Source organism: Myotis myotis, unplaced genomic scaffold (genome assembly GCF_014108235.1).
Source record: "Myotis myotis isolate mMyoMyo1 unplaced genomic scaffold, mMyoMyo1.p scaffold_m19_p_43, whole genome shotgun sequence".
In the NCBI taxonomy this organism is placed as follows: Eukaryota; Metazoa; Chordata; class Mammalia; order Chiroptera; family Vespertilionidae; genus Myotis; species Myotis myotis.
The window spans coordinates 279,522-298,818 of record NW_023416350.1 but is presented as its reverse complement, the minus strand read 5'-3'; positions in this window follow the sequence as shown (position 1 = coordinate 298,818).

Genomic DNA, 19,297 nt, shown 5'->3' with positions numbered 1-19,297 from the left:
TGAAAGTGTCTAAAAAAACTATAGCACGTGGATGGAAGTGATCGCAATGTAAAATAAGCTTGTTTCTACTAACTTCAGTGATTACTTGATAGAGCATCATTCTAAAAGAATCCTCAGGCCATACACTGTCGTCACAATTGCTCTTAGAGCCTCATGGGTGATTATGCTCCACAAATACACTTAAAATTTTTTCAAACAACTTACAAAATGACCTAACTTTATCTACTTTCAAAGAGCCTAACCATGCCCCAAAATGTAGGGTGAATGTTTGAAAGTAGTAATATTTAGGTGTTTTTTGGTTAGTGCATTTTTTCATATCTTAAAGCTCTGCTGTGTGTGTGTATGAGTTAGGATTATGTCCTCCCAGACCCCTGCTACTGCTGTCTTGAACCCCCTTCCATCACATGGCATTGTGTTCTATTTCTTGATAAACTATAATTTGTTAGTGCTTTCCCTAAAATGTAGAATCCAGGACTGGACCCGAGTGCTCCCTGGTGGGTAAGCACCTGGAGGACAGAGGCTGTGTCTGCTCATTGCTGGCTTGCCCAGTCCTCGGTGCCTCGAGTGGGAAGAAAATGTCCCTCCCCTTGAGGACACTCCCCAGAATGCCACGCCATTCCTGCTTACATCCCAGTGCCAGAACTCAGTCACAAGGCCACATCCAACTGCTGAGAGAACCTGTGCTTCAGGCAGCCAGAATGGAAATGGGGGTAACTGACAGGCTTTGCCAAATTATTGCTAAAACATATTTACCTATAACTTTAAAGGCATCTCTTCAAAGACTGGATTCAGTTAGAAATGTCACCAGGAAGGAGCCAAGCCCCCAGCAGGTCTGCCCCGGCACAGTCTGGGGTGTGTGTGTGTGTGTGTGTGTTTAATTTATTTCAGAGAGGAAGGGAGAGGGAGAGATAGAAACATCAATGTTGAGAGAGAATCATTGATCGGCTGCCTCCTGCACGCCCCCTACTGGGGATCAAGACCGCAACCCGGGCATGTGCCCTTGACTGGACTCAAACCCTGGAACCTTCAGTCTGCAGGCCAATGACCTATCCACTGAGTAAACCAGCTAGGGCTGTGGGTTCTTGACTTGTGCAGACAACATGTCAAGACAGGAATCCAGATGAAAGTATATTAAAGCTTGGGACAGGATCGAGGAAGCAAAATCAGGAACGGGATTGAGCTGAGAGAGCTGCTTTGGACCTGAGAAAAGTGAAGCAAGATGAGGGTCCTTGAGCTTAGAAAGTCAAGTACATGGGAGGAAAGGGAGGCTCAAAGGAGTGAGAGCAGGGCAAGTGCTGGGTCCTTTGTCTTGAGGGTTTTACCTGTTTTCCTAGGCGGGGATTTTAGGGGAGGTCCCTGGTGAGGATCTTAACAATATTTAGCTCTCCAGGTGTGTCCTTGAGTATGTCGATTTATCAAAATGAGCTTGGTCACTTTCAGCTCTATCTTGGATTACTCTTGATCTAATTGGTTTTCTGGGTTTGGGTTTTTGTTACGTGTTCCCCTGAGGAGGGTGACTTAAGCCATTTGCTCTTAGATATCTGGTTGGGGAGGAGAGACTTAAACCATCGCTCCTAGGTGTCTTTGGTTAGAGAGGACAGGGCCCTGTGGTTTATTAGCTGGCTGGTGTTTGCTCAGCCACTTGGGCTGTTTGTTTCCTCATTCTGATACCACTGTAATTAGCTAATCCTATATAATAAAGAGCTAATATGCAAATGGTCATCACGCCCTCACACCCGCAGCACTGGGGCCGGGGGACCTGAGGCTGCGCCCCCTGCCCTGCAGGGCTTGATGGGGGTGGGGCCAGCTGGGTCTGGTTCTCGTACAATTTCGAGGCATATGTGGGTGGGCTGGGACTTGACTCTGGGTCCCATGGTGTGCCCCAGACTCTGAGAGGAGGGAGATTTTTATATACATTTTACTAATTTTCTTTCATCTCTGACACTTTATTATAGAGAAAGGGCAAATAGCAATATTAGAATATTTCCTCTAATTCCCTTTTAACGTGCATGAATTTCATGCACCGAGCCACTAGTTATTAATAACAGTAAAGGAGCAAAAGGAAGACTAGACATAGGCACATTTCCTGCAAAACATTGGGCAAGGAGACTGGACAAATGGAAGATAAAGACATGCCCAGTTAAGTTGGGGTGACAGGGTAGATAGTTGCCTGTCAATCACACCTGGGGACAGGTGGTTGGCTAGAATGGGCATGGCCAATGCAAACTCGTGAAGATTTGGGATACTTAATACCCTGAACAAAGGCACTCGCTCTCTTGGTTCCTCTTGGCACGCTAGCTCATGGTTTATGCTTGGCTTCTTGGCGCACTGCCATGTGGACTCCCACACACAATGGACTGATGGACTGCATCTAGTGTGATGCTGTACTGGACCTGCTACAACATGGAACAGACACTGGACACTGGCTTCTAGCTCTACTGAAACCCCAGCTACACTCCTCTGGACTGAGGGAAATGGGACTTTAGAAACACAGGGATTTAATTGCAAGCAAATAAAAATCCCTCGTTCTCCCATGTGAGTCTTAGAAAATTCTTTTTCTGGGGATATCGTAAGAAGTCCACCCTCAGCAGCTCCCAGTGGAGAAGAGGACCCCTCAGTTCGTCTGAGATCTTTTCCACTTGCCAGGGAATTTTCCCAGTTTCTTACTAGCCTACCCCAGAAAGGCAAAAAAACTCCCAGCAAATTTGCTGGGGCCACTGTGACAAAGAACCACAAACTGAGTGACTTGCACAGAAGTCTGAGATTGAGGTGAGGCCGGGTGGGTTCCTTGTGAGGCGTGAGCGTCATGGAGCTCCTGATGGCTGGTGGCCTCCTCGGCTTGTGGATACATCACCCCGATCTCTGCTTCCCTGTCTACGCGGCCTTCTCCCTGTGTGCATGCCTCTGTCCAGATGTCCCCTTTTTGTCAGGACACCAGTCACGTGGGATTAGAGGCCCACTTTATTCCCTTATCCTCTTAAACCACCTAATTACATTTGCACCAGCACTAGTTCCAGTTAAGTCACATTCTGTGATCCTGGGGGCTAGGACTGCAGCATATGAATTCTGAGGGGACACAATTCAATTCACAACAAAGGGAGACTGCAGAGAATGCAGTTGAAGGATAGCTTTTCAAAAGAAAAGGCCCCTAGCTTCCCCTATCCCCCAGGGGACTATCTAGGGCGGGGGGATAAAATGGACACATATGTAATACCCTTTGTAATACTTTAAGCAATAAAATAAATAAATAAATAAATTAAAAAAAAAAAAAAAAAAAAAAAAGGCCCCTTACGAAGTCCAGAGAGACTTCCCTGCCTGGCGGATCCCCGGTCCTGTAGTGTCCATGTGTTGGCAGCAGGGGGCAGGGCTGCACCTCCTACCAGGAGCCTCTCGGGCTGCCCTGGGCTGCAGAGGGATCTTAGCCCATAAAAACCCAAGGTTCAATGTGAGTCTATTTGGGCACCGCCACCCCACCTGCAAAGCCTTGACTGTCCTCGAAGCCTATGAATAAATGAGAGGAAGTGGGTCAGACAACCACAACCTGTGTGTGTACATGTAGGCTGGGGGGGGGGGGGGGGCGCCCGGGGCGGGGGGGTGCGTTGGAGGCTGTGGGCCAGCGGGAGACTCCCAGTTCCTAGCCCCGAACCATGCACCAGTCAGGGACAGAGGTGAAGAGAAGGAGGCAGAAGCCCTGATTTGCTGCCTCCTCCCTCTCAGCCTTCTTGCTCCTGGTGGCCCATCCAATTCTCATTCTAAGGAGGTGGGGTACCCTCAGGTCCAGGCAGGACTGGTAGGCCAAGTGGGGGACCCAGCCCTGTGAGGTTCCAATCCTTCTTCTTTGCCTGCTGTGTTCTTTGATATTCAGAAGAAATCATGAAGGCCTACTATGTGCCCAAGGGTTTTCAGAAGCCCTAGGGAGGTGACACTAAAGTAGACGGTATGAAGGAGTATGATTTCTGAGTGGTGAGGAGAGGGCAGGCAGTCAGGAGAGCCAAATAGCCTGGAACATTCGGAAACCACTGTCTGCTGATTGATGCTTCACTGAGAACATTCTTGACACTCTTTTGGATTTGCCTTCATATTTTTGTTTTCCAAAGTAATTGTATTGATTGAAAGGGTAAAACATTTTATGCATAAAAATATAAAGAAAAATGAACTATATAATCCTTACAAACCAAAGAAATCAGTCCTTTTCTACCTCTATCTGTACATAACATTTTTGTAGTTTTATCTAAACATTTGTGCACACAGTTTAAAAAGTCAACTTATTCTTGTAAAGTAACAAACTGCCATTTCCCCTTCCCAGGGATGGCCTGCTTCATCTCTCAAAGGGATTATATTAGTATTTTCCTCCAGGTCAGTAGAGAATGTCCTACATTACCACTCCCTGACTTGTCATTTTAGGCATTATATGAAAACTAGAGTCCCAGAGCACGAAATTCATGCAGGGTAGGGTCCCTAGCAGCTGCCGGCCACCAGCCAGAGCCTCCTTTCCCTAGCTGCCAGCTGCCGGCTGCCATCCAGGGCCTTCCGTCTTTTAGCGCCACCCCCTAGTGGCAGCCCACATCATAGCAAGTGATTGAACTCTCAGTCAGTTGAACTCCTGAGGGGACACTTTGCATATTAGGCTTTTATATATATAGACTAGAGGCCAGGTGCACAAAAATCTGTGCACTCGGGGGGGAGGGGGGGTCCCTCAGCCTGGCCTATGCCCTCTCGCAGCCTGGGACCCCTCGGGAGATAACGACCTGCTGGCTTAGGCCTGCTCCCGGGTGGCAGAGGGCAGGCCCAATCCCTAGGTGCAGCCCCTGGTTGGGCTCAGAGCAGGGCCGATTGGGGAGTTGGGGCGCTGTCTCCTGTCATGCACAGAGCAGGGCAGATCGGGAGGTTGCGATACCACCCTCAGTCACGCTCAGGGTAGGGCCGATTGGGAGGTTGGGGCACCGCCCCCTGTCACACTCAAGGCAGGGTTGATGGGGAGGTTGCGGCGCCACCCCCTGTCACCCACAGAGCAGGGCCAATCAGGGGGTTGGGGTGCTGCCCCCTGTCACTCACAGAGCAGGGCCCATCAGGGGGATTGGGGCTCCGTACCCTGTCACGCACAGAGCAGGGTCGATCAGGGGGTTGGGGAGCTCCCCCCTGTCACGCACAGAGTAGGGCTGATAGGGGAGTTGGGGCACTGCCCCCTGTCACACATAGAGCAGGGCGGATCAGGAGGTTGGGGCGCTGTACCCTGTCACACTCAGGGCAGGGCCGATGGGGAAGTTATGGCTCTACCCCGTCACACACAGAACAGGGCCCGTGGCGGGGGGGGGGGGGGGAGGTTGGGGCGCCGCACCCTGTCACACACAGAGCAGGGCTGATGAGGGGGTTGGGGCACTGCACCCTGTCACACACAGAGCCACAGGGTGATCAGGGGGTTGGGGAGCTCCCCCCTATCAGGCACAGAGCAGGGCTGATCAGGGGGTTGGGGCGCCTTCCCCTGTCACGAACAGAGCAGGGCGGATAGGGAGGTTGTGGCCCCGCCCCCGTCACACACAGAGCCACAGGGCGATCAGGGGGTTTGGGCGCTGCCCCCTGTCTCGCTGATCCCGGTGCTGGGAGGCATATTACCCTTTTACTATATAGGATAGAGGCCTGGTGCACGGGTGGGTGCTGGCTGGTTTGCCCTAAAGGGTGTCCTGGATCAGGGTGGGGGTCCCCACTGGGGTGCCTGGCCAGTCTGGGTGAGGGGCTGAGGGCTGTTTTCAGGCTGGCGGGTGACAGAAGCTCCCAACTTCTCCTTTTTTTTTTTCTTTTTTTATTCTGGGCCAGCTTTAGCTCTGAGGCTTGGCTCCAGCTCTTAGGCCTCCGCTGCTGAAAGCAGGTATCTGGTTTGTTTGGGTTCTATAATCGAAACACTGTTTCAACTCCAACTCTGAGATCCCGGTGGGCTGAAAGGAGGTTTCTGGGGTTTTGTTTAGCTTCTATATTTGTAACAATGTTTCAAACTGCAAGCTCAGAGGCCGGCAACGGCAAGCAGGGAACGTTGGAGTCCTCCGTCACTGAAGCAAGCAAGCCTCATGTTCTCTTCAAGCTGCCTGGCTGCCGGCCGCCATCTTGGCTGGCAGTTAATTTGCATATCTTGCTGATTAGCCAATGGGAAGGGTAGCGGATGTACGGCTAATTACCATGTTTCTCTTTTATTAGATAGGATTAGAGACCCAATGCATGAAATTCATGCAAGAGTAGGCCTTCCTTCCTCCAGCTGCTGGCACCAGCTTCCCTCTGGCATCCAGGCGGGACTCGGGCTTCCCTCACAGCCCCAGCTTCATCCAGAAGGTCATCCAGAAGGATTCCAGTCTGATTAGCATATTATGCTTTTATTATTATAGATTCCTCTCTTCCTCTAACCCTCCCATCCCCTTATCCCCTCTAAGTTACCTTGAATTTCAGTCCCAGCATTATTGCACATTTATGTTGAGATGAGCATGGAAATGTTATTCACAGACAAGACAAGGCACCACGGTGACTTCTTTCTTGCACACCTTTTCATTTCTGAGAGTGAGTGCTTGTTGTTTCTTTTGCTTCCTTTGTTGTGTTATCACAAATTCAACTCTATCCTCTGTAGCCCTCATGAACCCTCGATGTTCAGTCAATCAGGTATTAAGTTTCCCCTCCCTCGGGAGGTCTGGGCAGATGGTGCCTAGCTTGGTGCCCATTTGGCACCTAAGACCTCCCTTCCCTTTCACCTGGGACCCTTCCACGTCCACCCGGGTGATCTGTATCCCATTCTCCCTCTGTTTTCCTTGATGGTCATAGGAGAACGGGTCCACAGAAGGTAGAATTTTTCAGCTTCTTATGGGCTGGCTAATTCAGTGAGTCCTGGTATGTCATGAGAATTATCAGCTGGAAATAGTTTGCCTTTAGAATTTGGGTGAAGTCTGACAATGCTTTGGTTCCTGATCCTTTATCCGTGATGTGTAGCTCCCCCAACCAAGTTGTGAGTTCTGCTTTTCTGCTCACCCCCATTGATTCTTTTTATTTTTTTTAGAAAAACAATCTTAAATATAATACTACATGCAATAAAAATTAATATCTCAAGAAAATTTTTTTAAATATAATAATGTTACATGCAGTAAGAACCAATTATTCAAGAAAAACGATCTTAAATATAATAATATTACAGGCAATAAACATTAATATTTCAAGAAAAAAAGGATTTTAAGTATAATAATATTACCAAAACTGTACTAAGATAGTATGATATCACAAAAGCTGTGTAAATATTAAAAATCTGCAAGTAACAGGATTACTTCTACTATATTCTAAAATATTATTTTTTCCCTCTGGCTCTATTTTTGTTCATCAGTTTATGTTGATCATTATATCCCACATATGAGTGAGATCATGTGATATTTATCTTTCTCCAACTGGCTTATTTTGCTTAGCATGATGCTCTCCAGGCCGATTTATGCTGTTGCAAATGGTAGGAGGTTTTTTTTAAAATATATATTTTATTGATTTTTTTACAGAGAGGAAGGAAGAGGGATAGGGAGTTAAAAACATCAATGAGAGAGAAATATCGATTAGCTGCCTCCCGCACACCCCCTACTGGGGATGTGTCCGCAACCAAGGTACATGCCCCCAACCAGAATTGAACCTGGGACCCTTCAGTCCTCAGGCCGACGCTCTATCCACTGAGCCAAACTGGTTACAGCAGGAGTTCCTTCTTTTCTACTGCAGCGTAGTAGTCCATTGTGTAGAAGTACCACAGTTTTCTAATCCACTCATCTGCTGATGAGCACTTAGGCTAAGTCTTAGGCTGTTTCCAAATCTTATTGTAAATTGTGCTGCCATGAACATAGGGGTACACACCTTCTTTCTGATTGGTGTTTCTGATTTCTTTGGATATATTTCTAGAAGTTGGATTATTGGGTCAAATGGGAGCTCCATTTTTAATTTTTTGAGGAAACTCCATACTGTTTTCCACAGTGGTTGCACCAGTCTGCATTCCCAGTGCACAAGGGTTCCTTTTCTCCGCATCCTCTCCAGCACTTGTTGTTTGTTGATTTGTTGATGATAGCCATTCTGACAGATGTGAGATGGTATCTTATTGTCATTTTGATTTACATCTCTCCGATGATTAGTGACTTTGAGCATGTTTTCATATGTCTCTTGGCCTTCCTTATGTCTTCTTTCAAAGAGTATCTATTTAGGTCCATTGCCCCTTTTTTGATTGGGTTGTTTATCTTCCTTTTGTTAAGTTGTATGAGTTCCCTGTAAATGTTGGATATTAAACCCTTATTGGAGATAACATTGGCAAATATGTTCTCCCATGCAGTGGACTTTCTTATTGTTTTGTTGATGGTTTCTTTTTCTGTGCAAAAGCTTTTTATTTTGATGTAGTCCCATTTGTTTATTTTCTCTTTAGTTTCCATTGCCCTAGGAGCTGTATCGGTAAAGATATTGCTATGACATATGTCTGCAATTTTGCTGCCTATAGATTCTTCTAAAATTTTTATGGTTTCCTGTCTTATGTTTAAGTCCTTTATCCATTTTGAGTTTATTTTTGTGTATGGTGTAAGTTGGTGGTCTAGTTTCATTTTTTTGCATGTATCTGTCCAACTTTCCCAACACCCCTCATTGAAAAGACTGGCTTGACTCCATTGTATGCTCTTGCCTCCTTTGTCAAATATTAATTGAACACAATGGCTTGGGTCAATTTCTGGGTTCTCTGTTCTGTTCCATTGGTCTATATGTGCAAATACCAGGAAGTTTTGAGAACAGCAGCCTTGGAATATAGCTTGATATCTGGTATTGTGATCCCTCCAATTTTGTTCTTCTTTCTCAGGATTGCTGCAGCAATTTGGGGTCTTCTTCCATTCCAGATGAACTTTTGGAGAGTTTGTTCTAGTTCTGTGAAATATGCTGTTGGTATCTTAATGGGGATTGCATTGAATCTATAGATTGCTTTGAGTAGTATGGACATGTTAATGATGTTGATTCTATCCATCCAAGAACACGGTATATTCTTCCATTTGTTTATGTCTTCCTCTGTCTCTTTTTTCAATGTCCTGTAGTTTTCTGAGTACAGGTCTTTTACCTCCTTAGTTAAGTTTATTCTTAGGTATCTTAATTTTTTCAGTACAATGGTAAATGGGATTGATTTTTTAGTCTCTTTTTCTGTGAGTTCATGATTGGTGTATAAAAAGCCATAGAGCCCTAATCAGTTTGGCTCAGTGGATAGAGCGTCGGCCTGCAGACTGAAGGGTCCCAGGTTCGATTCCGGTCAAGGGCATGTACCTTGGTTGCGGGCACAACCCTAGTAGGGAGTGTGCAAGAGGCAGCTGACCAATGTTTCTCTCTCATCAATGCTTCTAACTCTCTATCCCTCTCCCTTCCTCTCTGTAAAAAAATCAATAAAATATGTTTTTTTAAAAAAGCCATAGATTTCTGGGTGTTAATTTTGTATCCCGCTACATTGCTGAATTCATTTATTACGTCTAGTAGTTTTTTGATGGAGTCTTTGGGGTTTTCTATGTACAATATAATGTCATCTTCGAATAATAACAATTTTACTTCTTCTTTTCCAATTTGGATGCCTTTTATTTCTTCTTCTTGTCTGATCGTTATGGCTAGCACTTCTAGTACTATGTCGAACAGAAGTGGTGAAAGTGGGCATCCCTGTTCTGTTCCTGTTCTTAGGGGAAATGGTTTTAGTTTTTGCCCATTGAGTATGATGTTGGCTGTAGGTTTGTCATATATGGCCTTTATCATGTTGAGATATACTCCCTCTATTCCCACTTTGCTGAGAGTTTTTATCAAAAATGGGTGTTGGATTTTGTCAAATGCTTTTTCTGCTTCTATTGATATGATCATGTAATTTTTGTCTTTCAATTTGTTTATGTGATGTATCACGTTTATTGATTTATGAATATTGTGCCAGCCTTGCATCCCTGGAATAAATCCCACTTGATGATGGTATAGAATCTTTTTAATATATTGCTGGGTACGATTTCCTAATATTTTGTTGAGTATTTTAGCATCTTTGTTCATCAGGGATATTGGCCTGTAATTCTCTTTCTTTGTAGTATCTTTATCTGGTTTTGGAATTAGGATAATGATGGCCTCATAAAAAGAGCTTAGAAGTGTTCCTTCCTCTTGGATTTTCTGAAATAGTTTGAGGAGTATAGGTGTTAGTTCTTTGAATGTTTGGAAAAACTCCCCTGTGAAGCTGTCCAGACCTGGGCTTTTGTTTGGTGGGAGCTTTTTTAAATTACTGCTTCTATTTCATCAGTTGTTTTTGGTCTATTCAGGGTTTTTTATTCTTTCTGATTCAGTTTTGGGAGATTGTATTTTTCTAGGAATTTGTCTATTTCATCCACATTGTCCAACTTGTTGGCATATAGTTGTTCATAGTATTTTCTTACAATCCTTTGTATTTCTATGGTGTCCATGGTTACTTCTCCATTTTCATTTCTGATTTTATTTATTGGGGTCCTCTCTTTTTGTTTCTTGATGAGTATGGCTAATGGTTTATCAATTTTGCTTATCCTTTCAAAGAACCAGCTCTTGATTTCATTGATTTTTTGTATTGTTTTTCTAGTCACTATGTTATTTATTTCTGCTCTAATCTTTATTATTTCATTTCTTCCATTACTCTGGTCTTTTCTTGTTGTTCTTGTTTTAGTTGTTTAAGTTGTAGGGTTAAATAGTTTATTGCTGATTATTCTTGTTTTATTGAGGTATGCCTGTAGTGCTATGAACTTCCTTCTCAGGACTGCTTTTGCTATGTCCCAGAGATTTTGGGTTGTTGTGTGTTCATTTTCATTTGTTTCCAGGAAGTTTTTGATTTCTTTCTCATTGGTAACCCATTCATTGTTTAATAACATGCTACTTAACCTCCATGTACTTGAATGTTTTTGGGTATTTTTACAGTAGTTGATTTCTAATTTCATTCCACTGTGATCTGAGAAGATGCTTGATATGATTTCAGTCTTCTTGAACTTTTAGGGACTTGTTTTGTGTCCTAACAGGTGGTCTCTCTTTGTGAATGATCCCATGTGCACCTGAGAAGAATGTATACTCTGCTGCGTTGGGGTGAAATGTTCTATAAATGTCAATTAAACCCATCTGATCCAGTGTGTCCTTTAGAGTCTCTGTTTCCTTGTTAAGTTTTTGTCTGGAAGATCTGTCCAGGAAAGTCATTGGGGTGTAAAAGTTCCCTACTGTGACTGTATTGTTGTCAATCTCTCTGTTAAAGTCTTCTAGAAGTTTTATATATATATATATATATATATATATATTTTAGGAGCACCTATATTGGGTGCATATATGTTTACCAGGGCAATATCCTCTTGTTGGATCAATCCCTTTAGTATTCCATAGTGACCTTTGTTGTCTCTTGTGATGGCCTTTATTTTAAAGTCTATTTTGTTGGATATGAATATTGCTACTTCAGTTTTTTTTCTCTTCCATTGCATGGAAAATTTATTTCCATCCCTTCACTTTCATCCTGTATGTTTCTTTTTTTGAGATGGGTCACTTGTATATAACATATAGTTGGGTCATGCTTTTGTATCCAGGCAGCTACCCTACATCTTTTGATTGGAGCATTTAATCTATTTACATTTAGGGTTATTATTGAGAGGTACTTATTTTTTTAAAATATATTTTTATTGATTTCAGAGAGGAAGTGAGAGGGAGAAAGAGATAGAAACCTCAATGATGAGAGAGAATCATTGATTGGTTGCCTCCTGCATACCCCACGCTGGGGATCGAGCCTGTAACCCCAGCATATGCCCTGACTGGGAATTGAACAGTGACATCTGGGTTCATAGGTCAATGCTCAACCTCTGATCCATACCAGCCAGGCTTGAGAGGTACTTATTTATAGCCATTTTAATTCTTTTTTTATTTTATTTTTATTTTTATTTTTTTTATTTTTATTTTTATTTTTTTTTATTGCTTAAAGTATTACAAAGGGTATTACATATGTGTCCATTTTATCCCCCCGCCCTAGACAGTCCCCTAGCCTCCCCTATCCCCCAATGTCTTATGTCCACTGGTTATGCTTCTATGCATGCATACAAGTCCTTTAGTTGATCTCTTACCCCCCTACCTCCTGCCCCGCAACCCTCCCCGGCCTTCCTGCTGCAGTTTGACAATCTGTTTGAGGCAGCTCTGCCTCTGTATCTATTATTGTTCAAAAGTTTATATTGGTCTCTATTATCCATGAATGAGTGAGATCATGTGGTATTTTTCCTTCATTGACTGGCTTATTTCACTTAGCATAATGCTCTCCAGTTCCATCCATGACGTTGCAAATGGTAAGAGTTCCTTCCTTTTTAGAGCAGCATAGTATTCCATCATGTAGATGTACCACAGTTTTCTAATCCATTCATCTACTGATGGGCACTTAGGCTGTTTCCAGATCTTAGCTATGGTGAATTGTGCTGCTATGAACATAGGGGTGCATATATCCTTTCTGATTGGTGTTTCTGGTTTCTTGGGATATATTCCTAGAAGTGGGATCACAGGGTCAAATGGGAGTTCCATTTGTAGTTTTTTGAGGAAACTCCATACTGTCTTCCATAGTGGGTGCACCAGTCTGCATTCCCACCAGCAGTGCACAAGTGTTCCTTTTTCTCCACATCCTCTCCAGCACTTGTCGTTTGTTGATTTATTGATGATAGCCAGTCTGACAGGTGTGAGATGGTACCTCATTGTTGTTTTGATTTGCATCTCTCGGATGATTAGTGACTTTGAGCATGTTTTCATATGTCTCTTGGCTTTCTGAATGTCCTCTTTTGAAAGGTGTCTATTTAGGTCCTTTGCCCATTTTTTGATTGGATTGTTTATCTTCCTTTTGTTAAGTTGTATGAGTTCCCTATAAATTTTGGAGATTAGGCCCTTATCGGATATGACATTGGCAAATATGTTTTCCCACACAGTGGGTTTTCTCGTTGTTTTGTTGATGGTTTCTTTTGCTGTGCAGAAGCTTTTTATTTTGATGTAGTCCCATTTGTTCATTTTCTCTTTAGTTTCAAGTGCCCTAGGAGCTGTATCAGTGAAGAAATTGCTTCGGCATATGTCTGAGATTTTGTTGCCTTTGGATTCTTCTAGAATTTTTATAGTTTCCTGTCGTACATTTAAGTCCTTTATCCATTTTGAGTTTATTTTTGTGTATGGTGTAAGTTGGTGGTCTAGTTTCATTTTCTTGCATATATCTGTCCAATTTTCCCAGCACCATTTATTGAAGAGACTATCTTGGCTCCATTGTATGTTCTTGCCTCCTTTGTCAAATATTAATTGAGCATATTGGTTTGGGCCGATTTCTGGGCTCTCTATTCTATTCCATTGATCTATATGCCTATTCTTGTGCCAGTACCAGGCAGTTTTGAGAACAGTGGCTTTGTAATACATCTTGATATCTGGTATTGAGATCCCATCTACTTTGGTCTTTTTCAGGATTGCTGCAGCTATTCGAGGTCTTTTTTTATTCCAGATGAATTTTTGGAGAGTTCGTTCTAGATCTCTGAAGTATGCCATTGGTATTTTAATGGGAAGTGCGTTGAATTTATAGATTGCTTTGGGTAGTATGGACATTTTAATGATGTTGATTCTACCAATCCATGAACACAGTATGTTCTTCCATCTGTTTATGTCTTCCTCTATATCTTTTTTCAACGTCCTGTAGTTTTCTGAGTAGAGGTCTTTTACCTCTTTAGTTAAGTTTATTCCTAGGTAGCTTAATTTTTTTGGTGCGATGGTAAACGGGATTGTTTTTATAATCTCTCTTTCTGAAAGTTCACTATTGGTGTATAGAAATGCCTCGGATTTCTTGGGGTTAATTTTGTATTCTGCTACATTGCCAAATTCATGTATTAAGTCCAGTAGCTTTTTGATGGAGTCTCTAGGGTTTTGTATGTATAATATCATGTCGTCTGCAAATAAGGACAGTTTTACTTCCTCTTTTCCAATTTGGATGCCTTTTATTTCTTCTTCTTGCCGAATTGCAATGGCTAACACTTCCAGTACTATGTTGAACAGGAGTGGTGAGCGGGGGCATCCCTGTCTTGTTCCTGTTCTTAGGGGAAATGGTGTTAGTTTTTGTCCATTGAGTATGATGTTGGCTGTGGGCCTGTCATATATGGCTTTTATTATGTTGAGGTATGATCCTTCTACTCCCACCTTGCTGAGAGCTTTTATCAAAAATGGGTGTTGAATTTTGTCAAATGCTTTTTCTGCATCAATTGATATGACCATGTGGTTTTTTTCTTTCAATTTGTTTATGTGATGTATCACGTTTATTGATTTGCGGATATTGTACCATCCTTGCATCCCTGGGATAAATCCTACTTGGTCATGGTGTATGATCTTTCTGATGTACTGCTGGATCCGATTTGCTAAGATTTTGTTGAGGATTTTGGCATCTATGTTCATGAGGGATATTGGCCTGTAATTCTCTTTCATTGTGTTGTCTTTACCTGGTTTTGGTATTAGGGTGATGCTGGCTTCATAGAATGAGCTTGGAAGTGTTCCTTCCTCTTGAATTTTTTGTAGTAGTCTGAGGAGGATAGGTTTTAGTTCTTCCTTGAATGTTTGGTAAAACTCCCCTGTGAAGCCGTCTGGTCCTGGGCTTTTGTTTGCTGGAAGCTTTTTGATGACTGCTTCAATTTCTTCCATAGTTATTGGCCTGTTGAGATTTTTAGATTCTTCCTGATTGAGTTTTGGAATGTTGTATTTTTCTAGGAATTTGTCCATTTCCTCCAGGTTGTCTAGTTTGTTGGAGTAGAGCTGTCCATAGTATTTTTTAACAATCATTTGTATTTCTGTGGGGTCTGTTGTTATTTCGCCTCTATCGTTTCTGATTTTGTTTATTTGGGTCCTCTCTCTTTGCTTCTTGGTGAGTCTGGCTAGAGGTTTGTCAATCTTGTTTATCCTTTCAAAGAACCAGCTCTTGGTTTCATTGATTTTCTGTATTGTTTTTTTGGTCTCTATGTCATTTATTTCTGCTCTAATCTTTATTATCTCCTTCCTTCTGCTCACTCTGGGGTTTTCTTGTTGCTCTCTTTCTAATTCTTTGAGTTGTAGAGTTAGATGATTTACTACCATTTTTTCTTGTTTGTTGAGATAGGCCTGTAGAGCTATAAACTTCCCTCTCAGGACTGCTTTCATTGTGTCCCATAGGTTTTGGATTGTTGTGTTTTCATTGTCATTAGTTTCCAGGATGTTTTGAATTTCTTCTTTGATTTCATTGGTAACCCAATCAATATTTAATAGCATGCTATTCAGCTTCCAGGTGTTTGAGTATTTTGGGTTGTTTTTATTGTAGTTTATTTCTAATATTATGCCATCGTGGTCTGCGAAGACGCTTTTTATGATTTCAATTTTCTTGAATTTGGGGATACTTTGCTTGTGACCCAATATATGGTCTATTTTTGAATATGTCCTATGAGCATTTGAGTAGAATGTATATTCCCTGGCTTTCGGGTGAAGTGTTCTGAAGATGTCTATTAAGTCCATCTGATCTAGTGAGTCATTTAGGATTGCTGTATCTTTGCTGATTATTTGTCTAGAGGACTTATCCAGTGCTGTCAGTGGTGTATTAAAGTCCCCAACTATGATTGTATTGTTGTCGATGTCTCCTTTGATATCTTCCAGGAGTTTTTTTATGAATTTGGGTGCTCCTGCATTGGGTGCATATATGTTTACCAGGATTATATCTTCTTGTTGTATTGATCCCTTTAGTATTATGAAGTGGCCTTCCTTATCTCTTGTTATGGCCTTCACTTTGAGGTCTATTTTGTCCGATATAAGTATTGCTACCCCAGCTTTCTTTTTCTTTCCATTTGCCTGAAAGATATTTTTCCATCCTTCACTTTCAGTCTGTGTGAGTCCCTTCTAATGAGGTGGGTTTCTTGTAGACAGCAGATGTATGGGTCATGTTTTTTTATCCATTCAGCCACTCGATGTCTTTTGTTTGGAGCATTTAGTCCGTTTACGTTTAAAGTTATTATTGAAAGGTACTTGTTTGTAGGCATTTCTGTTTTTGTGTGGCTGTTTTCTTTCTGAGCTTTTTATTTCTTATTTTTATACCAGTCCCTTTAGCATTCCTTGCATTGCTGGCTTGGTGGTGATAAACTCCCTCAGCCCTTTCCTGTCTGTGAAGCTTCTTATTTCCCCTTCAAGTTTGAATGACAGCCCTGCTGGACAGAGTATTCTTGGATTCAGTCCTTTGCTTTGCATCACTTTGTAAATTTCCGTCCATTCCCTTCTGGCCTGATGTGTTTCTGTTGAGAAATCATTTGACAATCTAATGGGAGATCCCTTGTATGTAACTTTCCGTCTCTCTCTTGCAGCCTGTAAGACTCTCTCTTTGTCCTGAACATTTGCCATGGTAACTATGATGTGTCTTGGTGTGGGTCCTCCTGGGTTCACCCTGCTTGGGACTCTCTGGGCTTGTGTGACTTTTTTCTTCCCCACCTCAGGGAAGTTTTCTGATATTATTTCTTCCAACAGGCCTTCTAATCCCTGTTCATCCTTCTGTTGTTCTGGTACCCCTATTATTCGTATGTTGTTTCGTTTCATGTTGTCCCAAAGCTCCCTTAGGCTCTCCTCCTGTCTTTTCATTTTTTTCTCCAATTGCAGTACATTTTGGGTGTGTTTTGCTTCCTTGTCTTCTAAATCACTAATTCGGTCCTCCGCTTCTCCTAGTCTACTGTTGATACTTTCAATGGAGTTTTTCATTGCAGCTATATCACTCTTCATATCTTCTTGGGTCTTACTTAAGTTGTTGATTTTTTCATCTGTTTCTTCTAGCTTCTTCCATATGTTATCGATTTTTTCATCTGTTTCTTCTAGCTTCTTCCATATGTTATCGATTTTTTCATCTGTTTCTTCTTGCTTCTTGCTGAGGTTGTCGATTTTTTCCTCCATCCGGTTTATGCACTCTAGGACCCTTATTCTGAATTCTTTTTCTGTCATGTTGCATGCCTCTGTATTACTTAGCTGCTTTTCTGGAGAGTCCTCCTTCTCTTTCCTTTGGGGGTTTCTTTGTCTACCCATGTTTGATCTCACTGACATATCTAGACGTTGAGTCGTTCAGTGGCTGCTCCCTTGGTGGCAGTGACTCCTTGGTCTGCGGTTCCTCTTTGGGCGGTTGTGGTAGCAGCTGCTCTTCAGTTGGCAGCAACTCCTCTGGTGGGTGCTGTTCACAGCTGTGGTGGCTCTTCTGGCTGGTGGGGCGAGGTTTCATGTACAGCTGCTGTTCCTCAGCAGAGGGTGTGGTGCTCAGGAGGTTGCTGTTGCTTGGATCTGCTGTGTTGATTTAAAGGCACAAAATACAACACAACAAGGCACCACGTACCAGGCACTATACACAAATATATTCACGATATTAATAACCCCAAATAAAGGTGACCACCTGAATTAAGAGAATTAGGGGATAAGGAAGAAGGAAGAGAAAAAGAGAAAAGAGAAAAAAGAAAAGAAAATTAGGGACCAAAAAAAGGAGTGCAAAAATGAAATTGGGAAAAAGGAGGGGGGAAAGTAAAAGCGAGAAAAGAAAGGAAAAGAAAAAAAAAGAGCGAAAAGAGAGAATGAAGTGGAAGAGGGGAAGAGACTTTTTATATGAGGAGAATACTCCTATAGAACAGCCATTAATCCCAACAAATTCCAGCAACAGCTCCCTGGAGATGAATGCAAACTAGAAACAACCAATAATATAACGATGAAAATAGAATGGAGAACACTAATCCCAAAATAAAATAAAGAGAAAATAAAATGGCACTTTAAAAAAAAATGGTAAAATGGTAGCAGTAATAATACTGGTTAAAAATAAGAAGGTAGTAATTAAAAGGGTAAAATCAGGTGATGGAAAAAAGAAGAAAAAAAAAAAGAAGAAGAAGAGGAAAAGAAAAAAAAAAAGAAAAAAAAAAGAAAAAAAATTGGTTTCTTAGTTAAAAGGTGAAAAAAGAAAAAAAAAAATATTGCAGTAGTGAAGGTCCTTTGGTTCTTCTATTCTTCAGTGTGGCTCGCCTTAGACCTGCCAGGTATTCAGGAGAGTGTTGAGTTTCCCTGCAATACACTGTTCCTCTGTGTTGTAAACCACAGTCCTTATTTTAAAGCAAGCCGCATTTGTTTCCCAGACTGCCTTATTTTGTGTTTAGCAAAGAGTCAGTTTGTGGGTCAGCCTCTGGGTGGCAGTGTTCTGGGGTTGGCCTCTGAGGCTACAGGGCCTCTCTGTCCAGTGGAAGTTCACTGCCCAGAGCTGGCTGCGTAAGAGTTACCAGTGCTGTGTTGTTGCTGGGATTCTATAGCCATTTTAATTCTGTATGGCTACGTTTCTCTCTCTGTTTCTTCTGCTCAGGAATCCCTTTAGCATTTCTTGTAATGCTGGCTTAGCCTTTTTTTTTTTTTTTTTTTTTTTTTGTCTGGGAAGCTATTTATTTGACTATCTATTTTGAATGATAGCCTTGCTGGATATATTAATAATCTTGGTCTCCAATCCTTGCTTTCCATTACCTTGAGTACTTCATGCCATTCCTTTCTGGCCTGTAGAGTTTCTGATGAGAAATCAGGTGTCAGCCTTATGGGAACTCCTTTGTAGTTAACAGGTTTGTTTTTGTGTTTTTTTGGTTTTTTTTCCCTCTTGCTGCCTTTAAGATTCTCTCTTTGTCTTTAATTTTTGGCATTTTAATTGTTTTGTGTCCTAACATGTGGCCTGGGTCTGTTTGGGCTCTTCTTGTTTGGGGTTCTCTGTGCCTCCTGAACTTGTGTGACTTTTTCCTTTACCAGATCAGGGAAATTTTCTACCATTATTTCTTCAAACACCTTCTCTATTCCTTTCTCCCTTTCTGCTTCTTCTGGCACACGTGCTATTCTAACATTGTTACGTTTCACATTGTCCCCAGCTCCCTTAAGCTGTCCTCCTATTTTTTAATTGTTTTTTCTTTTTACTTCTCTAATTGCGTGATATTTTCAACTCTGTCTTCTAATTCACTGGTTTGATCCTCAGCTTCCCCTAATCTGCTATGTATTCCTTCCAATGTGTTCTTGATTTGTATTATGTCATTCTTTATCTCAGACTGCTCTTTTTTCATAGTTACTATATCTTTTTTCATACTGTTGAGCATTTTTACCATCATTACTCTGAACTCTGTTTCCGATAAATTTCTTATCTCTGCTTCATTTATTTTTTCTTCTGGAGAATTCTCTAGTTCTTTCATTTGGGGTTTGTTTCTTTGTCTCCTCATTTTGGTTGTCTGTTTGGGTTTGTGACTATGTTTTAGGTAGATCCTCTTCACCTCTC